Source organism: Leptidea sinapis, chromosome 19 (assembly GCF_905404315.1).
Source record: "Leptidea sinapis chromosome 19, ilLepSina1.1, whole genome shotgun sequence".
NCBI classification, from domain to species: domain Eukaryota; kingdom Metazoa; phylum Arthropoda; class Insecta; order Lepidoptera; family Pieridae; genus Leptidea; species Leptidea sinapis.
This window is the reverse complement of record NC_066283.1, coordinates 7978037-7992939: the sequence shown is the minus strand read 5'-3', so window position 1 is coordinate 7992939 and position 14903 is coordinate 7978037. Positions and strand designations below refer to the sequence as shown.

The following is a 14903-nucleotide window of genomic DNA, read 5'->3' as shown; positions in this document are numbered from 1 at the left end:
GTCGCACTGTATCAACAACGAGATCAAAAACAGGAATTTACGCAGTATTCCAAAGATATATTGACCATATTAGGACCTTATTCGTTATAAGACGTTAGTGTGTTCACTTAGAGAAGATTCTTGTAAATTCGATTGTATGAAGGAGGGTCATTTTCAAAGTATGAAATACGAATTTATAAATAACTTTTCTGGTTAAAAATGTACACGTTTCGTGTTGACATTTCGTGAATTTGAAAGGAAAAAGCAACAGCGATTAGTGATCAGGATTAGAAAAAGAAAAGAAAGAAGCAAATAAACAAAGTTAATTATCCCTTACAATTAACAAATATTTATGCTGGGTAGTCTTTCATAATTTCCTTGTAGCCAATACTACTCGGATAATACCATAGAAAAATAACATAATACAGTAAGTAATTGACTAATATTTCTAGTACCCGATCAGCACGACATAAGATTTAGTTTTCTTATAAGAGAGCAAATTTTTTCAATAAATAAAAAAAAATGCCATTGAAGGACACATAAAGAGGGCAATAACTTATCCGTCCAATTAAATCTATAAGTCTTCTCTGTTGTATATATATCACACATAACGAGTGTTTTAAACTAAATACTTACTTTATACTGCAAATATTTAAAACAGACACACAAAAAATATGTTCTGAATACGGTCTGCTCATTTCGTGCTATACAGGGATTATAAAAAGGCAAAGTTGGACATTTTAAGCACTCTTGTTTATACCCCAACTGCTTGCAGTTGGAGTATGTAAAACCAATATTATTTTAACACACAAAATACGAAGCTTAAAATACAGCGAAAGTTTAGAAGGCTTTCAGTGGTGTTGGCCGTTTAGCAAAGTTTAAGTTGAACCGGGGCTCTATATACTGCAAGCACTACTCGAGCTCGGCCTGTTTAATACATCTAAAAAATAAACAGCTCTCCCCAGTATCACAGTCATAATCTGAACAGTAAATGTTAAATATATTTTGCCACTTGAGTTCAACTTCTGTACTAAATATGTATGCATTAGTTAATGAAATTGTAAGTGTTGGTTTCATGACATAATAAGACATAATAAGTTCAGTAATAATTAGAATGTACTACCATTTTAGATGCAAACGTTTTAGATTGTAGCCGTGATACAGGAGTATTATTAACCTTTCCAAAACTGAGATGATTTAAAATTATTTTTAATGAAAGAGGATAACAAACGGGCGTACTTTTAGTATGTGATAATCCTCTTACTCTCTTGCTTACCTTTTAGTGATTTTTGTGTCAATCGTGTGATTTTTTATTGTCTTTTAAAATCTTCTATTAAAAATATAATCATGACGTAATCAATTGGAGTTACGTAAGAGACACAGTTTAGTTTCACGCAGAAGAAAGTTCATTAAAAACCGCACCGTCGCAGCTAGTTTGTGTCTGTTGTCACTAGAATAGAATACTTATATAATTAACACATTCTTAAGCCGCAAGTAAACCTTGAAAGACAAGTCATGTATCAAACAATTTTCATTTACAAGTCACTTTACGTCATTCTTACAAGGTGTCATTTTATTATTCTTATGCGGCTTTATAATTTACTGATGACATCTTATTTTTTCTCATTGTACTGATATTTTATCACGTAATTCTTACGGTAACATTGTCGCTAGTTCATTATTGTTTTCTCATCTTAGAAAATGCCCAAAACGCCTAAAGAATTTTGCACTTCAAAAAGTAAAACTTTTTATTAATATATAGAAGAAGTATTCTATGAGCGAGATATTATCATTAGTAAACCTTTTGCACTCAAATTAAACTCAACAAATATGAAAATTCATTAAATCTTAAATAATTTATATGTTAGGTAGAGCCTGTTGATGCTTTTATTATTTGATGGAGTAATAAAATGTAAGGATTAATATCGTATTTTTGTAAGCAGCTTTTAAATTACCGCTTTATAAATGCCAATTTTTCAAAGTATTAAAATGGATATAGTATGTTATCCTTAACAGATATACATATGCCATCGTGGACTTTTCTGTAGAACTATATAAGATACACAATTCCACCATACATCATTTTGTTATATCTCAAAGGGTTCGGACAGCGTTTACAATGAAAGTTTATTTTTTAGTAGAGTTTATGTTCGCAATTCCATAGGAGCGAATTATAATGTACGCATCCTTTATATATTTTATATAATTAAATTAAAAATGAACTTTATGCTTGTGAAACTCTCACCGAAATCTGTGTAGCCGTTTCGGAAGTACACTATAGCTTTTGTAACATACTTATTAATGAAAAAAGGGTGCCCGTTGTGTTTCTTGTATGTTCTTATCACGAGCTCTACTTTTTCCGAATACATTTTAGATTCAGTAATGTAAATTTAATATTTCTAATGACGTTTTAAAAGTAGTATTTATACCTATTTGAGTAAAGATTATTCGACCTTAGATCATTTATACGATACTATGACAGCTGTGAAAACGTAAAAAAATAGACTTTAGAACTAACCTCTATTTTGAGCATTTCACGCACACTAACACAACGTGTCATACAAATCGCGAGTGTAAGACGTAGCGTGTCACGCACACTAAACTACTATTCCTGGTCCGTTTTTATCGGTTGTCAACAGCAAGGGACTCTATCTAGACGTTTACATTATCTAAGTATTTGAGATTTACTTTGACAATTAAAAATAAATGAATACTGCCGTTGAAAAATTTTGAATATTCGCTTCCTGTATGTAGGTAATGTGTAATAATTTACAAAATTTATTAAATAATGTTAAGATTAGTTAAACTTATTAATTTTTTATGTTCATTCATTTATCATCAGCCGCAAGACGTCCACTGCTGGACAAAGCCCTCCCCCAAAGATCACTACGACGATTGGTCCTGCGCTGCCCTCATCCAGCGTATTCCAGCGATCTTGACCAGATCGTCGGTTCAGCTTGTGGGGGGCCTGCCAACACTACGTCTTCCGATACGTGGTTACCATTCGAGGATTTTACTGCCCCAACAGCCATCTGTCCGTCGAACTATGTTCCCTGCCCACTGCCCCTTCAGTTTCGCAGGTTTAGAGGTAACTTTGGTTCTTCTATAGATCTCCTCATTTCTGATTCGAGCTCGCAGGGAAACTTCGAGCATAGCTCTCTCCATTGCCCTCTGAGCGACCATGAGTTTCCTCATAAGTCCCATAGTTAGCGACCACGTCTGCGTACCGTAAGTCATCACTGGCAACACATACTAATTGAAAACCCTCTTCTCCAGACACTGTGGTATTTGGTATTTATCTTATTAGTATATTATAAGTAAAAATTAGTTATTAGTCTTCAGAATTTAATTTTAATGTATGATTGAATGTATAAGGTATGATGTTACATATTAGACATGCACAAGACAAGTTACTGTTGGCTGCTCTGTGACCTATTTCCTACGAAACTCGAAAAATAAAGATTTCATGTAAAAATACACGTATTTTTTCACCTTAAATCCAGCTTAATACTTGTCTTTGCAATTACTTACTAAAATGTGTGTTCAAGTTTTTGAAGTCTAAAATAAAATTCAAGATCTCGATAAAATCAAGGTGAACGTTAAAAGGTATCTGGAAAGAATCAAGAACTGTAAGAGTAAATGTTGGTGCGGAAAAGGTAAATGGCTGGAGTGAGGAGTGGCAGCCCTCGTGAATCTCAAACAGTTTGAAATTATTTCCGTCAGACCAAATCAATCACAGCCTGTGCGTTATCTCATTGAAATGCAAAGCCTGCGATAAGATTCGTAGCTTTATTGAAACACTTTTCTCTGTTTTATTAATTTTTATATATTGGTTTTTTTTTGGATGCATAAGATTACTTCATGATAACTCTCTCATATAATTATTTTTCTATACTGAACATAATCTTTTAAGATGGAAAAAAACCATTGAACTCGCGACAATGTGGCCGTTACGGATACCTCTGTAAATAAGAAGGAACGTATTATATTATGTATGTACTTACGTAATTTTTATAACTTTCATTATAATATTTAAATAGATTATATACAGAAAAAAATATAATAGAACAATGAACCTAAAACTAAAAACCTTAAAAAATATTAATAAAAGTGAGTACCTTTAGGCAAGGTTCTGAAGTTACTGGCAGCGTTCCCCCTTTGAATAGCTAAACTAATTCTTTATCCGAGGTAGCTGCCAGCTCTTCGGTCTCCTGTTATGTCGACCAGCCTTTTTGGTATTTCCTTAAAAAGCCTTATAGCGCTAGGACTCCAACACCGAATGGGACAAAATCATATTCGGAGCTAGACCCCTGTATTTGCATTCTAAAGCATGCAAATACATGAAGCGGCTAAAAAAGGTTTACCTTTTTTAGCCGCTTTTTTTTTTCATAAGCCGCATCAGCTCTGTTGTTGGTTCATGTAGATGGGAAGAGGCCAGCATCGGCATAGGCATCACTTTGGCATACAAAGTGATACACGCTGTATTGAGCAGTAAGAAGCTAGTGCGCTCAGGCACACACACTAGGGTATAATAAATAAAGATTTATAACGAAAACGAGCGCGTAAATTTTATAAACAGGCCATTGGGTGTATGGATATTTAGGAATAACTACTGCGGCCCGATTCACGTAATTTTAAATGAGCGATATCGCAGCGACATCTGTCGTTCACCTACGATTCGTATTCACGTGATTTAAATCGCACGTTCGAGAAACGATCCTATCCAAAAATCGTTAAAGCGTATTCACGTCAGCTAGACGGACTTCAATCGTTGTGTCAGTGGTATTCTGCTATCTATTTACAATCGGTAACAAACGATTTAATGTCAAATCGAAGGTCTGAGAAGACGCTGAACTGAAGTTAGTAATTTGCAGTTGTTGGCTGTTGAAAGTATTTTCATAAACATGAATATCAGCTTGTCTTGGCTACCAAGAGTAGCTAGATCTTTCCGAAAGGGAAGACCGGCGAAGAGAACGTTGACGCCGAAATAATATGAGGATCAACAAATATTTTGCTTTCGTAATGACAGATGTGATCGTAAAAACATTTCGCTTTACCAAGGATTTAGTCCTTGGTCATATTGAAAACCTCGTTCCTCTGATTACATGAGAGCGTACTACTATACCTACTTAGTTTCCTGTTTAGGTTGGTTACCAAGAAAGATCTTAGTAGGTACCTACCTACTTATCTGACTAGATATTTACTATATTTAAGACTTTAATTAAATAAATTATAAAATCATGTGCTTTTTTACATTATAGATATTAATACCACTAGCATTTTATGCTACAGGATCTTACCAAACCATTGTTGGTCAGAGTAATTTCAACTGAGAAGGCATCTCAACCTACTGGCTACAGTGTCTAGAGCAGTGCGACAGGTGACTAAAGCGCTCAATGATGTTGAGTTATTCAAAAAACATATTTATTTTCCTCTTACTCAGGATGGAAGAGATAGAATAAAGAGAAGGTATATATTTACCTTTACCTATGTTATTGGAGTAATTAAATACCTACCTAATTATTTATTAAATATTGTAGGTACTTATTAGAGCTTTTATGAAAACATTTTAGTTTTTCAAGCTGACGCACGGTTACAATCTTCTTCGAGGTCATTTTGTTTAATCGAACAAAACGAGACGAGAAAGAGTTAGTTACCTACACTTGGCCGAAAATCCAGTTTGACTTTGATGTACGGCGGTTTTTTTTTATTACAACCATTTGGGTACGAATTTTTATATTCAGCCTATTAATTTCTGTATAAAATAATTATACCTTTTTACTACTCTACGGCTTCAAATATTGTTAGGTTGAGTACTAGTAACTGAGCAAAGGACTCTGATATCATAATAAACATATTTAAAAGAATATGGTAGAAAATAAAGGAATAGTAGAATTAGACTGGCAATGCCCTATCGCAAGTCGTCGATGAGTCGCTGAGTTTCAGTCCTATTGAGTTGTCGTCCTATCGAAACAGTACGTGAATACCAATTTTGGACCAAGTTTCAATAGGACGACTTCTGAACTACATCGATTTTTGGATCGTTAGAATATACGTGAATCGGCCTACTGAACGTAACTGTACAAAATGAAATTCTTTGAATTTTTAAATAACTAATTTATCCGTGTACGGTTCTAGTTTTACTATTTTTAAACTCCATAAGTTGTTTATGTACGCCCAAATATACATTAAAACAACGCTTTTAAGTTTCAACATAATTTTTAATAACATTTTGTTTTCATACAAGACTAGATAATAATGAGACAAAAATATTACTTTTAATTTAAACACCGTCAATCGGGGTAGAAACTACAAATCGCAATATTACGTTTTTATGGAAGAATGACCGTCTAGCGCAACCTTAAGTTGAGTTTGATTTAGCATTCTCATACAATATTATATTTAGTTATTTCACCAGACAAAAGCTGCCTTTATTTAAAACATGCAATATTCATAAAGTGCATAACTGACTAACAGCTCAAATAGCTTGACCTAATAACTTTTCATGTATACATTTTTGAAAAGCCATAATGGAGAACTCTCCAATGTGCGGTTGAAACAGAGATAATGAAATACAAACTTAATATAAGCAAGTTAATAAATATTTTGATGTATGTATATACCTATTTTATACTATTTTGCGAGCAATTCTTATAATTAAAATGTACATGTTTATATTAGTTCAAATTTGATTAAATTATTTTGTTATCTTCTTTGCAATTTCTAAGAATAGGTTGGTCAAAAAATACTATTCACAGAAAAAAAAATTACCAACACCAGAATATATCATGGATATTGAATGTTAAACTCAGAATAGTAATATATATATATATATACATGTGTAGGTGATAAAATATGAGTACAATGAGAAAAAAGGAGATGTTATTAATTAATTGATGCTTAATCTTAACATGTATTGCCACATAATAGTGTGGAGTTCAAGGAATTTTCTTCTACGTGAAACTAAACTGTGTCTCTTACGCCAGTAATTCCAATTGATAACGACATGATTATATTTTTAATAGTAGATTAAAAAGAGAATAAAAAATCACACGATATATCCTCTTTTATAAAAATTAATTTTAAAGCATCTCAGTTTTGGAAAGGTTAATAATACTCCTGTATCACGGCTACAATCTAAAACGTTTGCATCTAAAATGGTAGTACATTTTAATTATTACTAAAGTTAAAATGTCATGAAACCAACACTTACAATTTCATTAACTAATGCATACATATTTAGTACAGAACTTGAACTCAAGCGGCAAGCTATTATATTTAACATTTACTGTTCAGATTATGACTGTGATACTGGGGAGAGCTGTTTATTTATTTAGATGTATTAAACAGGCCGAGCTCGAATAGTGCTTGCAGTATACAGAGCCCCGGTTCAACTTAAACTTTGCTAAACGGCCAACACCACTGAAAGCCTTCTAAACTTTCGCTGTATTTTAAGCTTCGTATTTTGTGTGTTAAAATAATATTGGTTTTACATACTCCAACTGCAAGCAGTTGGGGTATAAACAAGAGTGCTTAAAATGTCCAACTTTGCTTTTTATAATCCCTGTATAGCACGAAATGAGCAGACCGTATTCGTATCTTTTTTGGTCTCTTTTAAATATTTGCAGTAAAAAAGTAAGTATTTAGTTTAAAACACTCGTTCTGTGCGATATACAAGAAGACTTATAGTTTTTTACTAAACGGAAAAGCTATTCACCTCTTTTTGTCTTGCAATGGCCATGTCATTATTTATTTGTTGAGAAAATTTGCTCTCTTTTAAGAACTTAAAGTTTTCTAGATAGCTTAATTGTGTCATTAATTTTGTATAAAAATATTTGTAAAACTTTTATCGTGCTGTCCGGGTCTTAGAAATATTAGTCAATTATTGTATTATGTCAATTTTTACAAGGAAATACTACAATGAAATCAAATCAATAAATTCTAATGGGAAAAATATGACTTCGTCTATTTTCCGCAGATCAAGTTGATATAATTTTACTTCCTAATCCTCATCACTAATCACTGTTGCTTTTTCATTTCAAATTCACGAAATATCAACACGAAACGTGTACATACTTTTGAACGCAGAAAAGTTATTTATAATTTCGATTGTCATACTTTGAAAATGACCTTTGAACCTTCATACGACTGACAAATTTATTATTTGAGTGTTTGTAAGCACACTAACATCTTTTAAGGAATCTTTGTGCAAAATTTGCAAGTTTTATATCGCTAACGGTTTAAGCTTTCTTGTTGATACTCGATTCCTGTATGAGTAATTTTATATGTATATGAAGGGGCAAGGCCGGTCACATGTTCTCAATCCTCATGGCTGTCAATCGTTATGGGCGTTTGAACGCGACAGCAAGTAGAACACTATTATAAATACACAATATTATTTTCAGCAATAAAGGTCATTTCACAAAGTTTTACTTTACTTCACATCTGTAGTAAGTAGATTACGGAGTAAGAACGTGGTGCACCCATCTTACGCGTGCGACACAACCGCCTTGCTCGATTGTTCTTCCCTGACTGTTTACTCGGCGCTCGCCCGCACTTGCACCGCACGCCTATTACACCCGGGTTAAGACGCAAAGTGCAAAACATTTAATCTTCGTACTCGCTTCTTGGCTTGACGCTCTTGACTACAACATATAGATTATTAAAATATAAAAACTAAAAAGGGGTAAAAGTAACCAAAGACCGTTCAGTTCAGTCCGGGCAAATTAATTTAAAGATACTACATTTAAAACTAATAAAGCTAATGCATCAGATGCATGAATTTGAAGTGAAAAATAAAATTATTTATCACAAATACATCTAGTTAATACCCACGGTGAAAAACACAGGCGACAGGATTCCAGTGGTCAAGCTATTGTCAAACTAGTTCGGAGCAGTCAGCATTTAGTTCGTTCCATGATATCTCTGACTGACTTTGATGTTATCATATAAATAAATAACTCAACTCACCCACACACGAATTGATTTCATTTCACGAAGAAGATAAACATACAACTTATCTGTATAGCTAATAAAATAAATAACTTGTCATTAAGTAATAATGGATTAGGGACTTGGGTCAAATATTTCAACTTTGATTACTTAGATAATTTATACGTCTATGCTTTTAAACAGCACACTTCAGTGTGCATGACAGTCAATCGCCAGTGAAGACGTACTTCACTCAAGATATTATGTTAGGCAATTTCTTTTAGTGTACGTGTGGTGATAAAAATAGAGGCAAAATGGCCGCCTTTTTTTTGACGTAATCAAAGCTGTCATAGTCTATTTACTAAGTTTGATTCATTAACTTTTAAAATATGATAAATCACGTCGTATATTTTTTTTGTGAAAATAAAACACGAGATGAGCAGGTCGTTGAAATGAGGGTAATAGATGATGTTTACACATTACTGCTTCACGGCAGAAATAGGCGCCGTTGTGGTACCCATAATGTAGCCGGCATCCTGTGCAAAGGAGCCTCCCTTAGATAGAAAACATATAATATAGAGCAAATGTAATATGGAGCATGCCACAAAATACACCATTTTACCCCAGTTGTTTAAAATAATCTTAGTCAATAAGCAGCAATATAAAACATTTATTCAGTTTAGGTTCGATTCGGACAGTGACAGTTGACACACGACTAAGGAGAATAGTGTGCTTACATTGACTTTAAGCACACTTTTACCGTACCGCTATCAGACCAGTGGGAGGCTCCTTTGCACAATATGCCGCCTAGATTATAGGTACCACAACGGCGCCTACTTCTGCCGTGAAGCAATAATGTGTAAACATTTGTGTTTCGATCGGAAGGGCGCCGTAGCTAAATAAATTACAGGGCAAATAAGACTTAACATTTTATGTCTCAAGGTGACCAGCGCAATTGTAGTTCCGCTCAGAATTTTTATTCTCAAGAATCCTTAGCGGCACTGCATTGTAATGGGCAGGGCGTATCAATTACCATCAGCTGAACGTCCTGCTCGTCCCTTATTTTCATAAAAAAAAGACTGCGAATGGTATTATGTTCTTATATGTGTATAGAAAGTCATTGACAGTATACAAGAAGAAATATTTATATTTTGAAGATATTCCGTCCGTAAACTGTCAGTCTTCATATCCCTTATTTTCTATAATATTATTCATTTAATATAACTGAGATAAAGTTTTAAAAGCTTTTTGTTGTTTCACCCAAATGAATCGAGTTCATCGTCGGATGTCGGATGAGAGATAAATATATCTGATTACAATGAATAATAAATAATCAGTCGATTAGTGGTGTGATCAATGACTTGTTAATGCATCTCTATATCTGCACGTTCATTATACAGATGGTACAATAACTGTGTTGTGACTTTGATATACGAGGGGTAATCTTAAATAGAGATGTTTTTCTACATTTTGGCATGCTGTTAAATCTTAGATACGAATAATTTAAACGACTCGATAGAGACTCTTGCCCCCTTATTCATAATGGTCCGCTAACTTAAAACAGCCGCTAAGGAGTGTTTTTTCTCATCATGACTTAGGTTAATAGAAGATGACAGAGTGATGAATGAGGGGATTTGTCTTCACCTACGCAAGAAAACAGACCAGGTTTATTACTTTAGTGCGTGCGACAAGCTACGTCTTAGACTCGCGATTTGCATATCAATTTTTGTTAGTGTGCGTGCAATGCTCATAATAGAGGTTTACTGTCAATCTGAATTTTTTTCGACGTTTTCACAGCTGTCACAGTCTATCTGGTGATAGTTTCTCAACCTTATTTTGCTCACCGCCCACTTTGAGAATATGTTTTTTTCTAGAGTATTTTCGTGTATTTTTTTACCTTTTTAGACTATATTTTTTAATCTACCCACGCCCCATCTGCGCCATCTCAATACCCCCTAATTTTCTCTGGGTCTTCTTCTGCCCCCCCGAAAGTCTCAGACCCCCACAAGGGGGCGTTATCGCCCACGTTGAGAACCTATGGTCTACAGGTATTAATCATCGTAATGATAGGTACACAACCACTTCGCTCGATAGATCTTCTCTGACTGCCTGTTCGGCGCCCGCTCTCGCCCGCATTCGCACCGCACGCCGATTAGACTAGAGCCAAGCCTGTCTTACTCTCCGTGTAGGTATTGAGTGGCCTCTACAGAGTACGCCAGCCAGTAGGGATTCGCGAGTGAACACTGACACACGCGCGAGCTTTGTTCGTCACCCAGTTCAGCGGTCCGACCTATCATTTCAAAATGGAGAAACATAAGTTCTTTGCGATGCAAAAAATTTTTAAGCTTTCTAAAGATGCTGAAAAGAATATTTATTTAAAATTACGATTACATACCTATCTATATCATAGAAAATACTAAGCTATTTTTATAAGATGACCTTATACTAGGTAGGTACCATTTTAGGTAAAGAAGACAACCCTAATGTAGTTAGAAGAGTAAAGAGTCATGCGATAGAAAGAGAGGGAAGTTCGAGGTGAATAAAAATGTAGGTTAATACCGCTGTGCGATCTGAATTACACCTTATTGTATTGCTGCTAGAGTCCCTTTTTCTTTAAATGATATTGCGGAGTGAGACTTCTGTGCTTGATATGTTACATATTAGAGCTAAGACGAATACTGAATCATCTTCGTACTCGCTTCTTGGCCCGACGGACTTGACTAACACACATATAAATAAAACTTCACCGTGTTATTATCACTTCATCATAGTAATAGTTTTTGCTACTAGTCATCGTATAATATCATTATTAGGTAGTGTGAATCTAATATATAAAATTCTCGTGTCATGGTGTTAAACATTGAACTCCTCCGAAACAGCTTGACCGATTCTCATGAAATTTTGAGTGCATATTGGGTAGATCTGAGAATCGGACAACATCTATTTTTCATCCCCCTAAATGTAAAGGGTGGTCCACACGATTTTTTTTAATTGTTTTGACATATTTTTTTTAAATTTGTTTGATTATGAGTCAGCATTAAAAAATACACACAACTTCAAATTTTCACCCATCTTCGATCAACAGTTACTTTTGTATCGCGATTTTACTATCGGCAATAAAACTTTTCCTGGGTCAGCTAGTAAATATATAAGAATTGTTATTTTGTAAATAAATAAATTTATTCATTACCTACATCAATTGAATGAAGGTAACGAGTACTAATCTCGCTTTCATTAGAATTTATTTTCTCTTTTTACTCCTGTTTAGTTCCTCGAAGTTCTTTGTCTCATTTAGCATTTATTTACGGCGTATTCAATTTAAATACCGCTCCACTCCGGTTTATCGCTTTTGAAATTGTTCCACTTGGAACCGCCTCAGTTTCATTTAAATTTGTCAGTAATTCTTATTACTCTTGTTAATTTAATAATTCTAAAGAGCATTTTATACCAGTTAGTTTTTTACGTTGAGCATTTTTTGAAGTATCAATTGAAAATATCGTTTTAATCAACATGGTTCTCCTGATTCACTAACAGTTTCATCTTTCAAATTAGGAGAAATTTAAATGTTATAATGAGAGGTTATTATATAGGTTTTTATTTAAATCATTCAATTCCTGATCGTAAATTTATTTAATTGCGGGATTTAGATTCGAATGCAAAATTATTAGATATTTTATTAGTTTATTATTTTTTATATATTATAAACGAGCTGACCCGATAGACATTTGTCATAGTAAATATATATCTAATAAAAAAATTGTCATGTCGCGGTGTTTGTAGTTAAACTCCTTCAAAACGGCTTGACCGATTCTCATGAAATTTAGAGTGCATATTGGGTAGGTCTGAGAATCGGAGAACATCTATTTTTCATCCCCCTAAACGTTAAGCGTGGTCCACGCCAAATTTTTTATTTTTATTTTTTTGCGATTTTTTTTAAATTTGTTTGATTGATGAGTCAGCATTAAACAATACATACAACTTCAAATTTTCACCCATCTACGATCAACAGTTAGGTACTTTTGTATCGCGATTTTAATATCGGTAATACAACGTTTGCTGGGTCAGCTAGTAATAAGTATATATTTGTCAATAATATTTCATAACATCAAGAATTATTTTGTAAATTGAAATTGTTTCACAGCAGAACTGTCAAATCCTGCACCGAGAAATTCTCTCATAGAAAATATGTCCATATGTAACAAATATTGGAAATAAAAATATTTATGGGTCCAAATCAAAATAAAAACTAACCTATCTCTCAGGGTGGACTAAACTGCACTTCTTGAAGTAATCGCCGTTAAAATCCGTTCTTTAGTTTAGGAGTTCACTGGAAACAAACATCAGAACACTGGATTTATATATATGATAATAATATAACTAGCTGACCCGACACATATTGTTCTGTGCATGATAAATAAAATACTGTTTTTTATGAATTTGTCAATAATAGTTTTAACGTTACATGTTATATTTAAATTGTTTCACAGCAGAACTGTCAAACCTTACGTCAATAAATTCTCTCATAGAAAATATGTCCATACAATACAAATATTGGAAATAAAATTGGAAACAAACATCAGGATACTGGATTTATACTATATTGAGATATAAATATGTATAATATTATTTCCTCAGTATTTGCAGCTGAATTGTCAAAGTATTGCACATATTTTTTAATGACAGAAGTGCTGCAATAAGTCCAAGTGCATAAATATTATTTCAATCAAATCTCAAATATACCAAAATAAAGAGCTTGTTAGAACGTTGATGCAAATGGAAAAAACTGAGTGATTGTGTAAAATGGACGTCCAGATCTTAGGCTATTAGGTTGTGGGATAGGTCTTCCCTTCCCTGACCATATGACGAGTGAACGGATTGCTCTTTCACGCATCATGTTCGTGAACGAGCGTTGCTTGGGGTAAGTCGGTCCTGTTGTCGTGAAAAGTGTTCTTGTCAATGATATGAAGTTAAACATTATAATATTATAATAATTATTAAAAAATATTCCTCAATGTTAACATTGTTGTTTTATTAATTTACTCTTAAGGATTTTTTAAAAGATTTATTAACATTTTTAACTTACTCAAGTAACTTGAAATATTTCTTGCTACTACTTCGGATTAAAATTATTCCGAAGTGATCGTGAATGATAAAATTATCTATAACTCTGACATCCATCTAGGTATGGATTTATAAAATTACTAGTTCTTACCCGACATCGTCCACGTGGAGTAAATTTTATTTTTTATAAACTCAATTTTTATTTTTACGCAGATTTTTTTATTTTTAATAAACTCACTTTGCAAATAATACTCATACATACTGCTGTGGTTAATCCATTAACTACCAACTATAAAACTTTCATCCCCACACAGGTCGAACAAATATTTATTTATTTCTTATCAAGTGCCTAAATACAAAGTTTCATGGTGTCATCTTCAATAATGACGAACTTCCACCCTTATTTCAACCCCACAAAGCCTGTTTATTCAAAATGTAGCCCATACTCTTGTCTATCTCTGTACAAAATTTCATCAAAATCGGTTGAATGGTTTAGGAGTGAAGACATAACAAACAACCTTACATTCACATTTATAATATTAGTAGGGATTTTGCTCAAGGTTAGGTTTTTTTTATTATTTCCATCGGCATATCTGATACTGGTAGGGGAGTAAAAAATATGAAATTCCGACCACAAAGAAAACCAATTGAGAGAGATTTGGTTTAAGTTTGTGAATCATTAGTCGTTTAAGCAATAATATTTTAGTGGGCCGTGCCACATCTATCTTTCCCTTGTCTGTCCTAACGTGACTTATTTAAGGCCTAAATCCCCTTGATGGTCATCCAGGTGCCTCCAGAGTGATTCATAATATTGTGCCTACGGTACGTATGTAAAATATTAACAAGAGGCTTAACACAGGCCAGATTAACAATCGGTGGTGTAATAGGTTCAACTGTTGACTCGCACCACGTAGGCCCCGGTTCGATCCTTG

At 33.7% G+C, this 14903-nt stretch overlaps 1 protein-coding gene across 3 annotated transcripts in view; it reads left to right on the top strand.

Annotated features, from left to right (window-relative positions):
- The window catches only part of LOC126969765 (semaphorin-2A-like), a 140683-nt gene that overhangs the window by 43327 nt on the left and 82453 nt on the right, over positions 1 to 14903 (top strand). The window lies entirely within an intron of this gene.